The sequence below is a fragment of the Chrysoperla carnea genome, chromosome 5, assembly GCF_905475395.1.
Source record: "Chrysoperla carnea chromosome 5, inChrCarn1.1, whole genome shotgun sequence".
NCBI classification, from domain to species: Eukaryota; Metazoa; Arthropoda; class Insecta; order Neuroptera; family Chrysopidae; genus Chrysoperla; species Chrysoperla carnea.
Window position 1 is genome coordinate 70,180,175 of NC_058341.1, and position 23,990 is coordinate 70,204,164.

Below are 23,990 nucleotides of genomic sequence, written 5' to 3' on the forward strand. Positions count from 1 at the left end.
TAAAAATACAAAAATTTACATACACAAAGGGGATGGGGGGGAAACATGAAAATATATAACAATAGATTGTAGTTATTATCTATGGTTATGATATTTGTTTTATTTAATTAAATATTAAAAGAAAATAAACAATCATATGTATCAGCGGAAAGTATCAAAAAATTGCTCCGTAAATACTCTTTCAGATTCCAAAGTTGCTCCAGTTATATGATTAATATGTAATTAAATATTTTTCATTAAAAATACAAAATTTTACATACACAAGGGGAATGGGGGGAAACATGAAAATATATTACGATAGATTGTAGTTATTATCTATGGTTATGGTATTTGTTTTATTTAATTAAATATTAAAAGAAAATAAACAATCATATGTATCAGCGGAAAGTATCAAAAAATTGCTCCGTAAATACTGTTTCAGATTCCAAAGTTGCTCCAGTTATATAATTAATATGTAATTAAATATTTTCAATTAAAAATACAAAATTTTACATAAACAAGGGGAATGGGGGGAAGCATGAAAATATATAACGATGGATTGTAGTTATTATCTATGGCTGTGATATTTGTTTATTTAATTCTTTTTGAGGTTAATTATATCATTTTTATTCGCCGTTGTATTTTCATTAAAACATTTTTAATTTAAATAATGTTTCAATAAGTTACTTGAAGAATAATTATTTATTGTAATTATATTTTTATGGTTGTAAAAGGTGAGTCGACAAACCTTTATTTGTTTACATAAATTATCGATGTCTTAGGTTATTTGTTTATAAACTTTTATTTTGTTTATATATAATAATATTGTTGAATTTTCAGTTTTCAGATAAAAATATTGGCAAGCAGTTGGACTAAAATTATATTTCTAAAAAGAGATCAATCATCGAGATGATATTGAATCCGAACAATTCCCATAACTCGCCGATGTACCTATTAACCCGAATGTTGAATGGAAACCTATGAAAATATCTGACCAAGGCATTGTAATTACTAATTTCTCATGTTTTCTATCATTAGTATGTTTTATTGCGTTGAATTAGTTTTAATTTTTATTATTATTACTTTTTTCAGTTATGAAAATACTGATTCGTCAAAACACTTACGGAATAGCTGACCGAGCACGCGATACTAAAATCGACAAAGTTGTTGCCTTGAAAAAGTAAAAATGGAACATAATAAAAATTATAACCGATGAGCAAAGAAATTCCAGTCGTTCTACTTCATAAAGACAAAATTGATAATATATAATTTTAATTGTACACATACGTATTTTTATGGATTTTCAATGTTTTATTAAATAAATTAAAGGTGGAAATGATATTATATAAATCTATTGAAAATAAATTATTTTTATTTTAGTAAATTATTTATATACATATTAAGTGCAAACAAATAAACATATTATTAATAAACAAACATATTGCACATATTATTTACATTTTACATTTTTTTTACATTTCACTTTACATTAAATCTTACATTTTGGTCCGCTCAAAATAGTAATAATGCTTTTGCGTGAACTTATTCAAAGTCTCGGAAGTGCCAGGCTTGAGATAATTAACGCAATATATACATAAAAAACGATTTTTGGCCAATAATAGGTTGGCTGATAAGTCCCCGGTCTGACACATAGATGGCGTCGCTAGTATTAAATGCATATTATTTTTATATAGTACCAACCTTCAAATGATTCGTGTCAAAATTTGACGTCTGTAAGTCAATTAGTTTGTGAGATAGAGCGTCTTTTGTGAAGCAACTTGTGTTATTGTGAAAAAAATGGAAAAAATGGAATTTCGTGTTTTGATAAAATACTGTTTTCTGAAGGGAAAAAATACAGTGGAAGCAAAAACTTGGCTTGATAATGAGTTTCCGGACTCTGTATTTTTTCCCTTCAGAAAACAGTATTTTATCAAAACACGAAATTCCATTTTTTCCATTTTTTTCACAATAACACAAGTTGCTTCACAAAAGACGCTCTATCTCACAAACTAATTGACTTACAGACGTCAAATTTTGACACGAATCATTTGAAGGTTGGTACTATATAAAAATAATATGCATTTAATACTAGCGACGCCATCTATGTGTCAGACCGGGGACTTATCAGCCAACCTGTTATTTCAATAACCAACTGGATGAAAAAAAGGTTCAAACAAATATTGTCGAAAAGTTTTTTTCCTAAGAAAAATGTAGAATAAAAAATTGTGATATCTCAAGTCATTTTCCCGAAAATAGAGAAAAACGGCCAAATATATATATATTTATATGCTACTTAACAATATCTTGAAACTGATTGATATTCACTAAATTTAATTTTTCAGGGATATCACTCAAATTACTTTTCAGTAACGGCTGATTGTTATTTTGAGAAAAAAAAATAGATTAGATCCTTATAATAGTCCAAAATATAAGATCCAATGGCTTTTTCTCAAATTGAATGATTTTTCAGCAAAATTAGATTGGCGCAACTTCTAGGGTTAAGCGCGCGTGTATGGTAAAGTCAGCATATCCTTTACTTACTATCCTATACGCAGCAAAAGACTACTTAATTTTCATCAACGATAAAATAAATATGTGATATTTGTATATTTCTCAGTTTTAAAAAATCTTCACTAATAAATTATAACTTTTGTATTGATTGGGTAATATTGTAATGAAGAAGAGAATGTGATCTCGAAACAAATGTTATAAATAAATATTTTATGCGAAAAATTCTAAAATTGTTTTTTTTTTTTCATAAAAAATTACCCTTCATAATTTTTCATAAAAATTATCTTGCCCTATTGATTAATTGTCATCATTTAATTGTTAACTTTTTCCAAGAATTTCAAAATCAAACGGTCACTAAAATAGCGGCTTACACTTTAGTCTAAAAGTGTAAATTTTTGTGATCGTCATTTTAAAATTCTTGGAAAAGTTAACAATTATTTATTGATTGATGTATGTTTGCAATCTGATTCTTATTTAATTTGGATAAATAAATTTCTTAAAGAAGTTAATTATTTGTTTTATTTACGCTTTTGACTCCAATCGAGGTGCGATATAATTAGTGAAACTTTTGTTTTAATTATTATCTATATAATTATAATGTAAGTATGGAATTAAATATGTTATTATTTTCTAATTCATGAATTCAATAAACTTAATTGATTATAGCAAAAATGACGAATTGGGCCGCTGTTTCCATTACTGAAGTTTTAAATCGAATTGTTCAATTCGATATTTTTCTTGAAAAAGGAAAATTAAAACCAAAATCAAATCCTATTTGGAAGGAAATTTGTCAAATTTGGAAACAGAAATCTGGGGAATATCTTAAGACACCTGTTGCTTTGTATTTTGATATTTTTCAAAATAGACATAGCATCAAAACATCTTGCCTTGAAGCACGGAATCTACATTTTTCAGATAAAATTGAAAAAAATGATACTAATTCATCTGAAAATGAAGATCTGTTAGTGATGGATGAATTTATGGAAAATAGTGACATCAACGATTGTGATTTTACGATTCATCCGCAAAATAATCCTAAATTTGATAAAAAAAAACTAATTAATTTTAATGTGTTATTTAACGATGAACAGTGGTTAAAAATAAAACCAATATTGAAATATGATAAGAAACAACAGAAACAATATTATGCTCTGCGTAAAGGGTGGACACACATTCTCTCCGAATTAATTTATGTGCAGCAGAAGTTACCATGTGCGTTTAACTTTAAAAATCGCAATATTTATAAATTAGACAGTGCTGATAAAGATATTTTTATTATTAAAATTAATGGTGCTTGTGCTGACAAATTATGTAAAGCCGCTATTTATGGCGAGTGTACATTTTCTTTTGCTGATAGCAATGTATCAATGAAAATATACACATTAGATACTAAACAAGTTTACCATACAAAGAAAAGGCATGTGTCTGGTGAGCTGAGAGATCAATATGGGAAGGCTATGGAGTTCATGAAAAGTGAAGTATTCAATAGGAGGCTGATAGAAAAATTTAATGAATACGGTCAACAAATAGCTCCTATTATTCCATCGGTAAGTACTCTAAACCAAATCCGCCATGAAGGAAAAAAAAAACGACTTGGTATAGAGGGAGACTTATGGTATTCCCTTAGAAATTTAAAAAGAAATAATGTTGAGCTCAGTCCAGTCATTAAACAAATTGGTTTTGACAAATTTTTTGTTATGTATTGGACACCTGAACAAACGGATGTATATAATGATATTTTAAATTTAAATCCTATTGTATCAATAGATGCAACAGGGAGCATCGTTCGAAAGATTACGTCTGAGGGAAATTATTATTGTGGCCCAATATTTTTGTATCAGATCGTAACATATATTGGCTCTCTAATAGTCCCGGTTTGCCAAATGTTGTCCGAACGACACGATACAAAAATATTTGAGTTTTGGTTAACCGAATGGCTTTCTTCTAAGGCGAAGATACCTTTAGAAGTTGTAACTGATATGTCAAAAGCCTTACAAAATGCTATTTGTTTGGCTACTAATCATATCAGTTACAAAGAATATTTATCGCGATGTTACCAGGCTTTAAGCGGTAAATCCGTAAATTTAAATCCACCATATTTACGTATCGACATTGCCCATCTTATTCATTGGGTATCCAGGCTCAAATGCTTTATCAATAAAAATTTCCCCATAAAAGATTTTTATCTTAGAGCCATTGGTTTTATGAGCAATTTAGAAGCTTTAAAAGATGTCGAAAAAACAATGAAAGCTCTAATAAATATAAGTCAAAATGAAATAGGTTGTAAGGATGACATCAAGTGGGTGTTAAAAAAAATAGAAACATTTGAATTTGACGATACTACAATAAATTATAATGAAGTGAAAATTATGAATACATGCAATCATAACAATAATTGTGAAAAACATTTATCATGTCATGACAACGAGATAAATGTTGATGTATCTGATGAAAAACATTTATCACGTTGCCATGACATGATAAATGTTGATGAGCTAAATAATGAAGATTTATCTAGGTATATTCGCTCCGAGCGTGAATTTCGTTTCCATGACAACGATACACTACTTTAATTATAGAATTAATGGATGCATATATAATTGTGTGGATTGCATTGAAAACTTACATTTAAAATTTAATATTCTTGTTTCACAAATTTAAATAAATAATTACGATAATTAACATTTGAAAAATAATATTTGTACAATTTGATTTCTTATTTTCACAATTTTTAATGCATTAAGTTTAATTAATTAGTGTTTTTCAATCATTTTAATTTGACAGTTTCTATATCATTAACATGTAAATAATTGCAAATTAGTCATAACAGCCCACTTTATCTCCAAAATTTTTCACTTAAAGCGCTGGCATCGATTTTATTATCCCCACCATGACTACGCACACAACGAATAGAAGATCTTTTCCATCAAGCGCGAAGTGAAAACTCAAATGTTTCCATTAATTTTAACGATACAAATCCTTACTATTTGCCTGAGATTAAAAAAAATCTGGAATTGTTATTTAAAAAATTTCCGGCATGGACAAATGTAATGAGGAGGAATTATAACTCCGAACATCTGGTAGCAACTTCTTCACGGTCAGAAAATTATTTTAAATATATTAAAGATATTGTTTTAACAGATCGTCAACCATTACGAGCTGATTCATTTATAGTTGAGCACACTAAAACTCTAAAATCGAGAATGATAGAAGCCAGAAGTGCTTATAACAATACAAAAATAATTATAAAAAATTCTATCATTGATAAGAATAAAGACCAGAGTGTGCTTAATTATATTGAAAATTGGAAGAATAAGGTAATTGCTGACGAATCTGTTAAAATGAATTTTACTGCCGAAGAAGATTCTATAGATGTAAGTAAGAATTGTTTTGAAAGACCTAAATTCTTTTCCACGCCAAAAGATACCCATGCTGGCAATAAGCCCAATCAAGACCCAGGCAAAAAACAAACTACAACAAATCTTAATTTAATTCAAGATTCAAAAGAATATGATTTTAGAGAAATTTCCCTACATAAAAACTCTGAAAATAATTTTTCAATAATATTAAATAAAAAACCTGGGCACAAAGAAGACCTTGGTCTAGGTTCTACGGACCTATTAGCGATACCCCTCTCATGTAATAAAAAAAATGTAAATAATTCTTCATCGCCAACTATGGGTCCGCCAATAAAAAGAGGAAAGTATGTTACTGCATGTCCAGATGTGCAGATTTTACATGGAAACGCTGATAATCAAAATGCACAAGTTTACAAAAAAAAGAAGAAACAGCACAACATAATAAAAAACGGCAGCACTTTTCCTCCGTGCAAAATAAATAAACTTAAACTATTTCTTATAAACACGTGTCCATTTGACAGCTTGACAGAAGTCATGGCATTCACATATCTAAATTTTAAAAACTTTAGAGATTTCGTAAAACTTAAAATTAGCGAATCAGAATATTTTTCAACAGTATGTTTGTATGCAGAAAATGGCGCGAATTTTAAGTTTTACGAAAAAAGACTCAAAATTTTACGCAATATGTACCCGGAAGTAAATAATCGCATTGACTGCCGAGAAGATATTTCAAGGCTGTTTGAGGGGCTTATGCTTGGCCATGAGTCAATAAACGAAAAAAGCCATTGCTCAGATTGCGGATTATTTGAACAAAGGAGACTGTCTATTTTAAATGTGAATGCCACATTAATTTGGAATTATGGCTTCGATACTTTAGAAAGAAGTATCCTAAATGAGATCGAAAAAACAAGTTTTTATTGTAAAAACTGTCAAAATCGATTTTTTTTTCTCTAAATAACAAAGAGCCGTTATTGAAAAGCAATTTAAACGAAATCCCTAAAAAATTAAGTTTAGGGAATAAAACATATATTTTATCTGGCGTAATTGAGTTCAGTCCGTCCATAGTACCTAACGGTTTGGGGCATTATATTGCATAAACCCATACCATAAATGATAGATGGGTACAAATCAATGATTTGGAACCATCGCCAAGGATTTTACGAACTCAATTACCCAGTGTAAGAATAGCTACTCTCTTATATGTTTTAGTTTAAATAGAATTCCTTAAAAAAATTTTTAGATACTTTCAAAACATTTAATTTTATTATTATTATTTAATTTTAGATTCACATTTTTAGACTTTACATACCCCACAAATAAAAGTTAAAAAGTATGATTTAGATAAATTTTTGCGAGTTTTTAAGAGCCCAACGACTGAAATTATGACGCTTTGAAAGATCGGCCGGCTTCAATTCTTGAACTAGCTGTATTTTAACACTTTCAAACACAGATCTTTGCGTAAAATCGCCCTAGTAGTGCCATAAGATAGGCCAAGTTGTTGAGATCGTCGCCGAATCGATTCTTCTGGGTCTTCGGCAAAACTCTCATTTACAGCAGCAATATTCTCTATAGTTCGGTAGGACGATAATGTACACCATAAATTGGCCTGAACGCTCGATAAACACTTTTCAATATAATTGCACGATTTGTAAACGTTGTTGAGGCGTAAGTCTTTCCATGATGAAATGTCAATGAAAACTGAATAATAGTTATTTAGTTAGTATTTATATATAATAGTTAATAGTAAGTATTTAGTTTGACATTAGTCACGCGTAACATGTCAATATCACTCCACTGGAAAAAATACCTCCAATTTGATCACACTGTATAATTGATCGTTTTGAAAACGGTTAAAGATATCAAAAATGTTCACTCAACATTTTTATTTGTTATAAAATCAATCAGTTTCAAGATATTGTTAAGTAGCATATAAATATATATATATTTGGCCGTTTTTCTCTATTTTCGGGAAAATGACTTGAGATATCACAATTTTTTATTCTACATTTTTCTTAGGAAAAAAACTTTTCGACAATATTTGTTTGAACCTTTTTTTCATCCAGTTGGTTATTGAAATATTGGCCAAAAATCGTTTTTTATGTATATATTGCGTTAATTATCTCAAGCCTGGCACTTCCGAGACTTTGAATAAGTTCACGCAAAAGCATTATTACTATTTTGAGCGGACCAAAATGTAAGATTTAATGTAAAGTGAAATGTAAAAAAAATGTAAAATGTAAATAATATGTGCAATATGTTTGTTTATTAATAATATGTTTATTTGTTTGCACTTAATATGTATATAAATAATTTACTAAAATAAAAATAATTTATTTTCAATAGATTTATATAATATCATTTCCACCTTTAATTTATTTAATAAAACATTGAAAATCCATAAAAATACGTATGTGTACAATTAAAATTATATATTATCAATTTTGTCTTTATGAAGTAGAACGACTGGAATTTCTTTGCTCATCGGTTATAATTTTTATTATGTTCCATTTTTACTTTTTCAAGGCAACAACTTTGTCGATTTTAGTATCGCGTGCTCGGTCAGCTATTCCGTAAGTGTTTTGACGAATCAGTATTTTCATAACTGAAAAAAGTAATAATAATAAAAATTAAAACTAATTCAACGCAATAAAACATACTAATGATAGAAAACATGAGAAATTAGTAATTACAATGCCTTGGTCAGATATTTTCATAGGTTTCCATTCAACATTCGGGTTAATAGGTACATCGGCGAGTTATGGGAATTGTTCGGATTCAATATCATCTCGATGATTGATCTCTTTTTAGAAATATAATTTTAGTCCAACTGCTTGCCAATATTTTTATCTGAAAACTGAAAATTCAACAATATTATTATATATAAACAAAATAAAAGTTTATAAACAAATAACCTAAGACATCGATAATTTATGTAAACAAATAAAGGTTTGTCGACTCACCTTTTACAACCATAAAAATATAATTACAATAAATAATTATTCTTCAAGTAACTTATTGAAACATTATTTAAATTAAAAATGTTTTAATGAAAATACAACGGCGAATAAAAATGATATAATTAACCTCAAAAATAATTAAATAAACAAATATCACAGCCATAGATAATAACTACAATCCATCGTTATATATTTTCATGCTTCCCCCCATTCCCCTTGTTTATGTAAAATTTTGTATTTTTAATTGAAAATATTTAATTACATATTAATTATATAACTGGAGCAACTTTGGAATCTGAAACAGTATTTACGGAGCAATTTTTTGATACTTTCCGCTGATACATATGATTGTTTATTTTCTTTTAATATTTAATTAAATAAAACAAATACCATAACCATAGATAATAACTACAATCTATCGTAATATATTTTCATGTTTCCCCCCATTCCCCTTGTGTATGTAAAATTTTGTATTTTTAATGTAAAATATTTAATTACATATTAATCATATAACTGGAGCAACTTTGGAATCTGAAAGAGTATTTACGGAGCAATTTTTTGATACTTTCCGCTGATACATATGATTGTTTATTTTCTTTTAATATTTAATTAAATAAAACAAATATCATAACCATAGATAATAACTACAATCTATTGTTATATATTTTCATGTTTCCCCCCCATCCCCTTTGTGTATGTAAATTTTTGTATTTTTAATTGAAAATATTTAATTACATATTAATTATATAACTGGAGCAACTTTGGAATCTGAAACAGTATTTACGGAGCAATTTTTTGATACTTTCCGCTGATACATATGATTGTTTATTTTCTTTTAATATTTAATTAAATAAAACAAATACCATAACCATAGATAATAACTACAATCTATCGTAATATATTTTCATGTTTCCCCCCATTCCCCTTGTGTATGTAAAATTTTGTATTTTTAATGTAAAATATTTAATTACATATTAATCATATAACTGGAGCAACTTTGGAATCTGAAAGAGTATTTACGGAGCAATTTTTTGATACTTTCCGCTGATACATATGATTGTTTATTTTCTTTTAATATTTAATTAAATAAAACAAATATCATAACCATAGATAATAACTACAATCTATTGTTATATATGTTCATGCTTCCCCCCCCCCCACCCCTTTGTGTATATAAAATTTTGTATTTTTAATTGAAAATATTTAATTACATATTAATTATATAACTGGAGCAACTTTGGAATCTGAAAGAGTATTTACGGAGCAATTTTTTGATATTTTTCACTGATACATCTAATTATTTACTTTCTATTATTATTTCTTTTTTGTTTTTCTTCCCGCTCCCCTTAGTTTATGACATTCCCCTTGTGAATGACGTCATCACATACCTGTTTGAATTGCAATTATTAATTTTAATTAATTATGCAAAAATAATTGATATTTATAAATCGTTATTGTTATATCCCGAAAGAAATAAACGGGAGCAATTTATTGATAGCAAAAACGTTAGGAAAAACTATCAATTTACTGAGATATTGGAAAATAAAATTTTGTATTTTTAATTGCAAATATTTAATTAATTGATAATTTAATAACTGGAGCAATTTTGGAATCTGATGGAGCATTTAGAGAGCAATTTTTTGATATATGATTTAATAAATTTTGTTAATATTCCACGCTAACTATATTGTGGTTGCCCAAACCTGTGACCGATACGTGTATCGCTACTGGAGCTTCTTGATCTAGACTGCAGATGGCGTGCTTGTCGAAGTTCGTGTTATCAAAACGAAATAAAGTGATATCAAGCAAACGACTACTCATGCGCCACCAGTGTTCCACGCGGGAACTACTTTACGGTTCAACTATATCGATCACGCTTCACTCTATGTGATGGTATATGAAGTTAACAGACCTGTATATATGACCGTGGATACTACCAACTTCAGTAAAACTTTCGACCAGAAAAGGTAATATTTTTATTAGCGTAAACAAATTAAGTTTTTTTTTTTTTTTTTAGAAAAATTTTACAGTTTTAAAAAATAATTAGTTATTTGTCTAAAATTATCATTATCATGCAAATGCTTATTGAAAGAGTAGTTTTTGTTTTGCATTTTATAACAAAATAATAATTTTAAAAAATTTGCTCATAATTTTTCTTTTTATTTCTCCCCAAAACTTTTACACAAGCAGGAACAATTTAGAATAACTAACGCAAATCGAAAAAAATACTTTAAATATACTTAACCATCTGCATTGTAATTTCATATAAATTTTCTAATTACTTTCTTATTTTTCATAACTACGTGTAAATTTAGGCATAGGTTAACTATGGATAATCCAAGAAATAGTTCAAATAAGCATCTGTATTTTGATAAGCATCTGTAATGAATGAAAATGAACTAACACTATATATTATTATGAATGATTCAATATAAACTTCCCAAAAACTTTACTATTATATTGTTATGTTACTCTTTTGGTATGGTCCAGGGAAGATGCTGCCACCACCTGATTGTTTATTGTGAAGGATTAATCAGGAAAATCCTTGTAGAAAAATAACCAACACTTTTGATTTCTTTTAAAACTAATCTTTAATTACACTAATAATACTGTTTATATTTGATTATTAATATTTTGTTGATTTCAATTCAGCTTGATCATCAAGGTTAAATAATTACTGCATTCTTTTACGATGTTACTTCAAGTTGTATAATCACTGCATACTTTTAATAATTTTACATTGTCTTTTTATATAGTTAATTGTGGGCCAAAATATTGGCTATCGTGACGTATTATTTTAAAATATTTGGCTCGTCAGCAAAATTATTAAATTTATGTCAGTTTAAATAAATATAAAAAATAATAATAATATTAAACAAAACTTTGTTTATAATTAAGTAATAGTTTTTACTTAAAAATATGATTGATTTAGTGTATTAGAACCACTATTTTAAGGATAACGCTGTCTAGGGCCTAACAATATATGACGATAACAAAAGCTTATAGAAAAATAATTTCGATTAAATTTAACTTTTTTTTTAAATGAAGATTCAGGGACTGTAATAAAAAAATAGGAGTTGCCATTTAAAACCTTAAAGTTGGCCCCGGTTTTAGCTGAGAATATTTGGGGATTTGGGAGGGGGGAATGAGACACATGTTTAATCGTCTTACTAATTAAAATTAATCGTGTTTTCGACTGTGCCTATACTTATTAAATTTTAAGTAGATACATCAAATTTTTTTGTTTTATTCACAATTTTATCTGATTACGAGGTAAAAAACAAAGTGTATAGATGATAGCAAAATTTGTAATTAAGTTCAAAAAACAGTATATTAACTCATATTGACACATTTGAATTTAATATTGAACGTAGTCTGTCAATTTTTTGAATTTAAAGCATTAAAGCAATTTCATAAAATTAAATTAACGTGTAATACATTTATTTAGATTAAAGAATATACATTTCCCAAAAAGAAAGATTTTTATATGAAGCATATACACTTAAAGTTATTTTAGCGATTGGTAGCCAAATTTATAAAATTTATTTAAAAATAAGTATTTTCATAAGTACTTCGAATTTCTTAGAAATTACTTTTCGAGATAATAAAACTGAACAAGTGAAAACAAACAATTGACTGAGTTAATTGTTGAAATACCATGTATAGGCAGTGTTGATAACTCTGTCACATTGCACATACATACATATCTGACATATTTAACTGATATTCTCATATAATGCGCAAGTGTTGATGCGCACTCGTTTGTTTTTTTGACGTCACGTAAATAACAAAAGATACTCACTTTGATATTAATACATACTATAAAATTTGTATCTAATTAACGCCCTCGTGGGTAAACAGTGATGTTTACAAAAAAATGTTTCAAACAAAAGTTGTTTATTTTTTTGTAAGGAACATTTTTTACATTTAAACTTTTATTCTATCTCTAACGGTTTACAAGATGGGTACTACGGACCCATGACCCAATTGACCCATTTTGCTCATTTACGAACTTGACCTCACTTTTTACGTCCTAAACACGCTGTAAAAGCTTGATATCTCTTTTCGTTTTTGAGTAATCGTGACCACAGACGGACGGACGGCCGGACGGCCGGACGGACGGACAACCGGAAATGGATTAATTAGGTGATTTTATGAACACCTATACCAATTTTTTTTTTGTAGCATCAATATTTTTAGGCGTTACAAACTTGGGACTAAACTTATAATACTATGTATATTTCATATATACATGGTATAAAAATGACCAAAGGTCGGAATATACAAGACAGTCAAAGTAAAAAAAGTCAGGTAGATCTGAAAGTGTGATTTTTAAATTTACAAGTTCGTAATAACCAATCGTGCTCAAAATTCATTAAAATAGAATAAAATACTATTAATTTAACTTTTTTCTATACTTTTATAGATTCAAATTTTCAAAAAAAAAAAGTAATAAAAAAAATCGTTATTTTTTTTCGAAAATTTGATATTAAGAAAATTAACAATTATTGTGTGATTTTGATGAAATGTTTGATTATAAAAATAACTGATTTTATATTTTGCTTAATCTAAATACTTCTTGAATACATACAACTGAACTACCAAAAAGCTAAATAATACAGTTTTTTACATTACCATCATTTTTTTGCATTTAAATTGAAAAATTTCAAAAAATATATATCCGCACGTACTAGAATTGTTGGACATGTTGTCAGTACTTAAATAAAGTAAATTGGAAAGCGGCAAGAATTAATTTTAGTTCCCGTTCGTTTTAATTTTATGTAACGACGCTCGGCTGCTGTGTAATGAAAAAATTAATTAACCGATATTAGAGATAACGATAAATATTTGAAACAAATTGTTTTGAATGTAATAAACAGCGGTGGATTTACACTAGGGGCAGTCGGGACTAGTGCCCAGAGCGGCAAATTTTCTAAGGCGGAAAAATTTGGAAAGCGGAAAAAATTTTGTTATTGTCATCAAAATTTCACAATAGAAATTTTTTATTCTTTTAATTAATCATACATCATTTAAAAGATAAACTTAAGAAATTCGACTCGAGGCATTGCTGCATTTCACATTTCTTCATGCATTTAATTTGAGTGTCCAAATTAAGGTTAAGGTTAAGTCAAGGAAAATTTAGGTCACTAACACATCAGACTTTTCCGATACGCTTTTTTAATCTATTCATTCAAGTTGCAATAGTTTTTGAGAAACATTATATAAATTTAAAAATCACAAATTCGTAACTTCCAGAAATTTTTTAATATAATTGGATAAAAATGTGTACATAGCTTAGTCTAAATTCTAAAGTAAACATTTTTTATCTTAACAATTCGTTTATATCTTGATAACTCATATTCGTCACTCGAAACTTAAAAAAAGTTGATCAATAAAGATATCGTATTTATTATTTAATAAAAAAGTGTTTTATAAATTTCTCAATGTACTTCTTTTTTCAGATAATTTTGGAAACGAAAATGGATAACAAGAAATCGGAACTTAGAAATACAGATTAATCATTAAAACTATAATTTTTAAAATTTTTTCGCAAACATATCTGATGCAAAAGAAAACAAATGAATTAAAATTTTTGCTAAAGCCGCTAGGCGATAAATCAAACCTATCATTAGACTATTAGGTGCCAGTATATAAAACAATAGGGAATATTCATGATTTTTTTTGCTTTAAACAAAGTTCAATCATGTAACAAATGGAAGACAAAAATTATTTTTCGAATATCTATCAAATCAACAAAGACAAAAGCCATAAAAGATTTGTTTGTTTCTTTCTAGCAAAACAGAATTGAACATGGATTATTATGGTGAACTTAATATATGACATCAAATACCATGTCCGATCTCCCTGTCTAATTTGTAGTTTAAAATGTTTATTTCAACCGTATTATTTGGTTGATTATAATTTTACTTTCACTTTTATCATCTTTTTGGCCATGTTTTGAAATTAAGTTGAGATATGCGAGAAAATTTCATTAATATAAAAATCTGTGTGAACCTGTGTTATGTTATCGAACTATGGGGATCCGTTAGCAACAGTATCATCAAAATTCTGCAACGTTTGAATTAAAAGTGTTTTAAAAAATTAGTGAATCTCCGTGGTATGTGCGTAATGGACGATATACGCCGTAGTTTCAAAGTGTCAACAATTTTTGAAGAAATTTCGCCGCTAAGTGACAATAACTTCATTCCCCTTGAACAGCAACCATTCCACTAGACACTTAGTGAAGAAGTGTACTTAATTTAAGATTTATATTTACTTACGTAATTAGTTTACTATAATTTCAACTAGGTATCTCTAGTTTACATACTATAATTTCGATTAATTTACGATTCATAGTGAGTAGTAACTGTTCAAGACATTTATATATCAGAAAAAGTCTAAATTAAAATAGAATAGATATTAAGATGTAAAAAAAATTTGGTTAAAAATTTGGTGATTAATTTTGAATTGAATTGAGTTTAAACTATACAGAAATACTCATGACAGAATCCACAATCCATCTCTGGTCTCTTTAGTCCTTTGTCCAAAAACTGAAAATACATTTGTCAAATTATTGAAAATATTCGCAATGGTGCAATGATTTTTAAATGTTTCAGTAATATTTATAATTTTATTTCATATTAATTGACGAATCTTTAATGTTTGTATATATTTATTAATTTCGATTATGTAAATTGTTAATACTAAATCGTAAAATGCTCCTTTGATATGTGGCAAGTTCTTGCATTTGGGTTTGGACATTGACATTTTCCATAAAATAACTAATTATTAATAATAATACAAACGACATTAAGATTGTACAATGATAGAAATAAAAAGAATTTATATTAAAAAATATGTCATTGTAAATTTTCGTATGTGTTCGACGAAACTACAGTTTTAAATAATTTTTAATTATCACAACTTGTATTAGTTTTTTAATTATAGCAATTTTTTTTATAGTCATTTTGTAGTCATAATCAAAACTTTGTGATAGCTATCTAAACCCGTCTGTTGGTTGTCTGATCCAAAATTTGTCAAATTATTGAAAATATTCGCAATGGTGCAATGATTTTTAAATGTTTCAGTAATATTTATAATTTTATTTCATATTAATTGACGAATTTTTAATGATTGTATATATTTATTAATTTCGATTATGTAAATTGTTAATACTAAATCGTAAAATGCTCCTTAGATGTCGCAAGTTCTTGCATTTGGGTTTGGACATTGACATTTTCCATAAAATAACTAATTATTAATAATAATACAAACGACATTAAGATTGTACAATGATAGAAATAAAAAGTTTATTTACAAATGTGCCATTGCAATTAAATTTGCAGGACTAACCAAAAATTTATTATAACTTTGTCAACCCGTTTACGGTCTGTTTCATTAAAAATTTGTTAAAAACAACTGAAAATACATAGCGGTGCAATGATTTTGTTACTTTTGTAGTATTTATGATTTTCTTTCGTTTTTATTGATGAATCTTAAATGTTTATATATATTTACTAATTTTGATTTTCACAAATCAGCGCATTGCTGTCGTCAGGTCCGGGATCTTAAACTGATTTTAACAATTTTGCATAAAATCATTGACAATTAATAATAATATAAACGAAATTAAGATTGTACAATAATAGAAATAAAATACTAATTACAATAAATTTAACATCAATTTTTATTAGGTGTCCGAATCTACTGATTTATGCTTATACATTCTATTAAATTGTTTTCAAATAGCAAAAATTGTATTAGTGTTGTAAATATTTGTTTTTTGTTTTTTTTTGTTTTTTTTTTTTTTGTTAATAATATCCATTTTCTTAGAGTTACTTCGATTTAAGTCCTACGATTAAGAAATAGTCCAAGTTGGCTTTTGAAATAAACGGTATTAATTCATTTTGGGAAAAGAGGCGATTTATATTCATTTGAATAAAAGATTTTTTTTAAATATTATGTGTTTTTAATTATTTTAGCAAAAACAAGTCCAAATAAATTATTACTTTTAATTATTAAAATTAGTATTAAGCGGTCTATTCAATAAAACTTAATTTAAAATTTATATTATTTTTGAAAATTGATTTATAAAATTTATGTAATTTATTGTGTTAAGTATGTAAATTTATTATGAATGTATAAAAACAGTATTAATAAAATAATTGTAAAGAAAATTTAGCGTAATATTTTACCCAAGTCCTGTACGAAATTAGCTTAAGAATAATTAGTTACTTATTCCCGGAGTTTCTTTTATTCCAGCATATGAGGGAAGTTTTTAAATAAAATGCAACATTGTTATAAATTACTAAAATGAAAGAAATGAACGTGCTGTCATAAAGCATGATACAACTGTAGTAAAATATTTTATTTTCTTAAACACTAATTAACTGAAACAAAACCACCTAAAATGCTCATACGGTTAAAATTTTAGAACTATTTTTAAATTTATTTCTCCCACAACAGAATGTTTTATATAGCATAGAGTTCTAGAGAGGTGAATGGGAAGATTTTTTTGGTTTATCTCCTCACAAAGCTAAAAATTATTATATTTCTCTCGCAGACACAGAGTATTTTAATTTCTTCTACGTCTAGCCAACATTAACAACATATAGATATGTTCTTTTTGTATAAAAAAATTGTTTTACGTTTTGAATGGAAGTAGATCTTTATAAAAGGTTTGCATTATTGAATCGCTTTCAAAGTCATTTAATCGAAAATTTTTCATAGCTTGGTTCTTGACTCATCATCTACACAACAGAAACACCATATAAACATGTGCAAATTGCATAAAAATATTATTTTATGTCTTAAAAAAAGTCAAGATTTTGTACAAAGAATTGTATCATTTTTTTACATTTCCTCTTCCTCTATATCTAGGCAACAATAACAACATATAAACATGTGCAAATTGCATAAAAATATTATTTTATGTCTTAAAAGTAGGCAAAATTTTGTAAAAAAGATTGTATTAATTTTTTTAGTTTCCTTTACTCTATATCTAGGCAACAGTAACAACATATATACATGTACAAATTGCATATAAGTCTTATTTTAGATCAGATTTTTAAAAAAAGTTTGAATATTTTTTCGAATTACTTTCACATTGAAGTCTTAATTCGGTTTATTTTTAAGAACTCCAACTTTTTTTTAAGTTTTAGTTCATCTAAAATTTAAAAATTTGTAATTTTAATGAATCGAATTGAATCGCTTTCAAATCGAATTTATTAACTCGAATATTCGAATTGATTAATACCCTTTTTGTATCAGGTGGAACTCCCGGACACCATATTCTCTCTATTAAACATTTTAAAAAAAATATTGGAATGTTTATTTTAACTTTGACATTTTTTACTTAACATCATTCATTTTCGAGATATAAACTTAATTTGAAAGTCATAAGGTATTATAAATTGGACTATTCTAAGCATTTTTTCAAATTAAGGTCAGGTAAAAATTTAAAATAATAAAAAAACTCAAAAGCCTAAAATATAAACATTTCATAATTTAAATATCAAAATTCATAATTAATGTTAACAAATAAGCTTAAAAATATATATTTTTTATGTATAGCTGAAATTGAGGCCAAAATATACTTTTTTCTTTTCGAAGGCTTATATATCAATAACGAATTTTTGGAAAAATTACGTTACTTTTTTTTTTAAACGCTTATACAGTGTGTCCTCAGATAGAAGTAACTATACTTGTAAATTTTCTTATTTTGCATTTAAAAAAAAAAGTCATTCTTTATAAGAAGTTTTGCTTATTATGAAAAGTATGTAGGAATATTTATAACTTCTAAATAATGTACAGGGTAGCAAAAAATTTGGTATCACTTTTTTTTTTTTTTTGGGTACTACTCTTCCTTTTTATAAGCTGACAAAATGTTACTAAAAAAAGTTACTCGAAATTAACAATTATGATTCTATACAAAATTTCAAGAAGATCTTTCCAACTTTGACAATTCCATTTTTAGTTAATGTTTATCCGAGAAAATAAATTTTCTTTTTAATTTTCTAAACTAGTCCACAATAAAGTACACTCTCAAATAGTACATGTTAATTGATTTATTATTATTTTCTTTTACACGTTCTTTTGTGAATACAATTTTTGTTCAAATAAAAAATGATGCTATAATTAAAGTACACGGATCTTCTTGATATTTTGTATAGAGTCATAATTATTAATTGCGAGTAACTTTTCTGAGTAACATTTCGCCAATTTATAAAAAAGATGGGTAGTTTACCAAAAATAGAAATAGTGATACCAAATTTTTTTACGCATTCATGCACTCATGTATATGACATTTGTGAGTACTCTCAGACAAACATTTTCCACCAGCCCCCATAAAAATCTACCGATGAGGAGAGCATTCCTCAGTTATACGGTAATTTTGGTTTCATTCCTTCGATTAACCATTGAGCCTAAGATCCCCTGCTAATTCTGATGAAATGACATTGCCAACTTTTTTATTTTGCTTATTTGTGTATGAGAACTCCCGAACCCTAAGTTTATACGTCACACGCATTTTATATAACTTTTATTTTTTTATTGAATTGACAGACTTGAGTGATAAATATTGTGATTTATGTTTTTATAATCACAGGTAAAAATAATGAATAAATATATTATACTAGCAGATACGCGCCCGCTTTACTGGGCGCGTTTTTACCACTTAAAACAAAGACTACCATGTTATAGCCGTCATTTTCCTTGACCTTGATTATCCTCTCTTTAGTTCATAATTGTATGGATTTTAATTTTTTGGTGCACAACCCAAATTATTTTGAAAATAAAATGAAGCCCATGATACTCGCTGATAATGCAACTTTCTATAAAGTGAAAGTTTCTATCTTAGAGAAATAATTAAGCTGTCGTGGAATTATTGTAAGTAGCTGTTTAGTATTAAAAAGTACCAAAAAAAAGGTCAGCAATAATTGTCCACGGGAACATACTATCGAGATAATAAGTATGCTACATGTTAATCCAGGTTATAAACTATTTGTGTTTCAAATTTCATTCAAATCCGTTGTCTAATTTTTTTTTTCATCCATCTTTGATATACAGAGTGCCAGCCTAAGTTGGCTACATATGGAAAACTTCCGTTCATTTGTTTTAACAACGTTGGAGAAATGGAACCATTTTGATTTATCTCAGTAATATACAAAGGAGTACTTGGTCAATAATTTATTTGATTCCAGATTTCTTAGCTGCAAACTTTAAAACTTCGTTCACTGAACCAGAGCGTATCGTTAGGCTAAATTTCATAATGTGTGGCCAACTGTGGTCTAATGAAAATATATTGTATTTGCAATTTTGAATATATTTTGTTTGTCATAATTTCCTCCAACGTAAATAAACAAGTATTCTTTTTCCCGATTTCTATCTCTACATTTAGCTATAACATGAACATGTATTAGATTATTTGAATTATTATACCCAAGTTTGTAACGCTTAAAAATATTGAAGCTACGAAAAAAATTTTGGAATAGGTGTTCATAGAATCATCTAATTAGTCCATTTCCGGTTGTCCGTCCGTCCGTCCGTCTGTGGACACGATAACTCAAAAACGAAAAGATATCAAGCTGAAATTTTTACAGCGTACTCAGGACGTAAAAAGTGAGGACGAGTTCGTAAATGAGCTACATAGGTCAATTGGATCTTGACCTATGGGTCCGTAGGACCCATCTTGTAAACCGTTAGAGATAGAACAAAAGTTTAAATGTAAAAAATGTTCCTTATCAAAATATAAACAACTTTTGTTTGAAACATTTTTTTGTAAACATCATTGTTTACCCGTGAAGGCGCAAATTAGGCGTAAATTGTATAATATGTATTATATAAATTGTATATGTTTGTGCAATGTGATAGAGTAATCAACACTATTTATACTTGGTATTTCAACAATTAACTCAGTCAATTGTTTGTTTTCACTTGTTAAAATTATTAATTTATTTTTTCACAAATGATATTTACTAAATTTTAAAAAAACCCGACAAATGTTTCGGGTACGGAATCCTAATCTTGTACTTGAAACATAGCTAAGAACACTCCATTAAATTACCTTTTTTCCATAAAGCTCTCTCCAAACTGAACCGATTTTAATGATCATTGCCTCTTTTTTAGTTGTTTCAGGTACAGAACCCTAAACTTGCACTTGAAACATAACTAAGAACGCTCTCCGTTAAATTACATTACAAAAAAAAAAAACAAAATTAGTTAATCCGTTTAGGAGCTATGATGCCACAGACAGGTACAAATAGCGGCCAAACTTATAAAAAGCCTCTTCGGAGGTTAAGAAACGTGAGCACAATTTTTTAAGAGATAAACTTTTTTATATATATATTATTAGCTAAACATTCTATATATTTTTTATTTATTTTTCATCCACTATTTTGGATATCCGAGCTTTTTATGTTTTTAATACTCCAGGGGCTAAAGAATGATGTGGGTGGCCTCTGTGTATGACATAAAAACGGACCCCATTATTATTATATTACTCTAGGGGCTGCACTAAGAGTAATTTTTGATTTTATACTTTAACAATTCAATTGTGTGTATAGTTTCAGAGATCTCGTGATGAATCAATCAGGGGTACCTATTTCGCTTATATATTATATACAGAATTGTTCACGCTATACGACACGGAAGATTAAGCCGTTAATTTGAATAATGTCTTCTTTCAGGGATAGATGGAGGGTTATTGGCTGTACATTCTAAAATTATTTTTGTAATAACCAGACCATGACCTGTATGGATATGGGTGGGCATGGGTATGACAGGTTTTCATTCAAGTTTACCTCACCTAAGCTTTTTCATACACTGGTTTCGAAATATTCTGTATTTTCTGAAATTATAGTAGCAATTTTAACGTATAATTTCTCAAAGCTTATATCAGTTTTTCAAACCAAGTTTAACTTGAAGTTTTGAAATTGCTACTATAATTTTAGAAAATATAGAATATTTCGAAAACCGTGAAGTTAATTAAGTGAGGTAAACTGAATTGAAAACACCTTTATTTTGATCGTAGAACCTGAAAATGAAATAATAAACAGGGTGTTTCATTTTAAAAAATACAACTCTGATACATTCCGCGTTTCCGGCCTAACCTTTATACTACGAAAAAAATTTTAAAATGTACAGTCAATAGCCTCCATCTATTCCTGAAAGAAAACTTTGTTAAAATTAAGCCGTTTAGTCATAATATTCCGTGTCGTATAGCGTGAACAACCCTCTATATTAAGATAAACAAAAAAGTTGTCTACAGTTGAATTTGACATTCTAATTTTTCCTACCCGCATACTTGGCCCTATAGAAAATGTTTTTTTCCTTTTTCTATTTTCGATCGAAAATTTAAGGTAAATGAACATTATTATGGGGTAGTACGTTATTCCGGGAGTTTTTTTATTTTAATCAAGAAATAAGAAACACTAAACAAATTTTAATAATAATAGTTCCGACTCTCTTATGGAACTCGTGCGCGATCACGAGTTACAGGGTAAAGGAGCATTATTGTTCTCTGCAGCACAACATGCAGCGTCTAAATTGAGCCTTGCTTTTGATCCGTCTAATCGTGATCTTGATGATAACGTGGCCCTTCTCTCCAAGTCTCGACTTCGTTCAGCTGTGAAACGACCTGAAATACGCTCCCTCTTTGAAGATCATCAAGAATTGTGACCAGCAGGGAATGTTCTACCGTCATCTAGACACCTGTAGTCTTTCCGTTGATCTTACGTTCTCTTTCCTCCGATCAGCTGGACTCAAGTCCGAAACAGAAAGTTTTATCATCGCTGTCCAAGATGGTGTGATAGCCACGCTAACTTACCAAAAGTATGTATGTAAGGAAGCAGTCTCCGCCACTAGGTGTAGAGCGTGCAAATCTCATCAGGAGACGCTGATGCACCTCATCTCGGCATGTACTTCTTATGCCTCGAACACCTACATACATCGCCAAAACGATGCCTCCCGCGTGCTGTACTACTGTACAAGTATGAAGTGGACCCTACACCAGTCCTACCATATGCTCCAGGTGAGATCGAGTTCGTCGTCAAGAACGAGAAATGCATTACCTTCTGGAATTTCTCGTTCCCCACTACCAGGCAGCTCTACGCTACTAAGCCTGATATAGTGCTCCAGGATATCTCACCCAAGACTATGTACGTCATCGAGTTCTCTGCGCCTGCAGAAACGAACATAGTTTCGAAGGAGGAACAAAAACGGACTAAATATCTTGATGTCTTGGAAGAACTACGACAACTACACCCTGGATATTCAGTTAAAATAGTTGTTCTCATTATCGGTTGCCTTGGCGGAATTCATCCCACTCTCGAGACGAATCTTTCTCAAATTCCGGTCTGCAGGTCTATCTTCGTCACCTTATTTCTGCCATGCAGAAGGCTGTCATCATAGGCACAATCGTACATGGAGGTCGCATCAGACTGTCTTCAAGTAACGGTCCTTGAAGTTTCTTTTATTTTTACTTTAGTAGGTTCCACATCGCTCTAGTAGGTTCCAGGTCGCGTAAACTGACGGATGTACAGACTACACGGACACAAGTCAGTGAACTTTCTTCAAAAGACGTAGCTGCCTTGTGAAGATTTATGTCTCTCAAGGAGATGGGAAGCTCTGGGGTGTACTCCCTGTATCTTCTCTCCCAACTTGGCAGACATGAATTCGTTAATATATCAAATTTAAATTAAAAATAATAATAATAATAATAATAATGGAGTTCAACCTCCGTTTCTCTGACATATGCCTTAACAGAGGCTACCCACATCATTATTAGTTAATCTTTATTTATTTAACTACATTCGTATGTATACAATTACAATTTATGATTTTGATGGATTCGGTTACTTCGTTCTTATCCAAGCGACGACAATGTGATCAATTCTGCACCCCTATTAATTATAATTGTTCATAATGCCGCTGCCTGGACTCAAACCCGCAACCTCCCAGTCAGTAGCCAAACGATCAAAGACTAACGCCTTAAACTGCTCGACCATTGAGTCGGTTTTTAAATATGTAAAAATATTGATTGAAATGAATAAATTATTTTCTTTAAATAATGATTCCCGTAATTATGATCTTAAATCAGTGATAATGAACCATATTACGGGAGTCTATCGTAATTAGGGAAAATAAGAAGCAATTATTTTTTACTGTCATTTTAAATTGGTGTTAA

At 28.6% G+C, this 23,990-nt stretch overlaps 2 long non-coding RNA genes across 2 annotated transcripts; one reads left to right on the plus strand and one right to left on the minus strand.

Moving 5' to 3' along the window:
- The first annotated feature begins 670 nt into the window (after window positions 1-670).
- Window positions 671-1,282, plus strand: LOC123301467. The gene is made up of 3 exons (XR_006535430.1): window positions 671-713; window positions 820-983; window positions 1,072-1,282. It is a non-coding gene; the product is annotated as an uncharacterized LOC123301467 (long non-coding RNA).
- A 6,958-nt stretch (window positions 1,283-8,240) lies between these two features.
- Window positions 8,241-8,851, minus strand: LOC123301468. The gene is made up of 3 exons (XR_006535431.1): window positions 8,810-8,851; window positions 8,540-8,703; window positions 8,241-8,451 (listed from the first exon to the last, which is right to left on the minus strand). It is a non-coding gene; the product is annotated as an uncharacterized LOC123301468 (long non-coding RNA).
- Window positions 8,852-23,990: the final 15,139 nt, after the last annotated feature.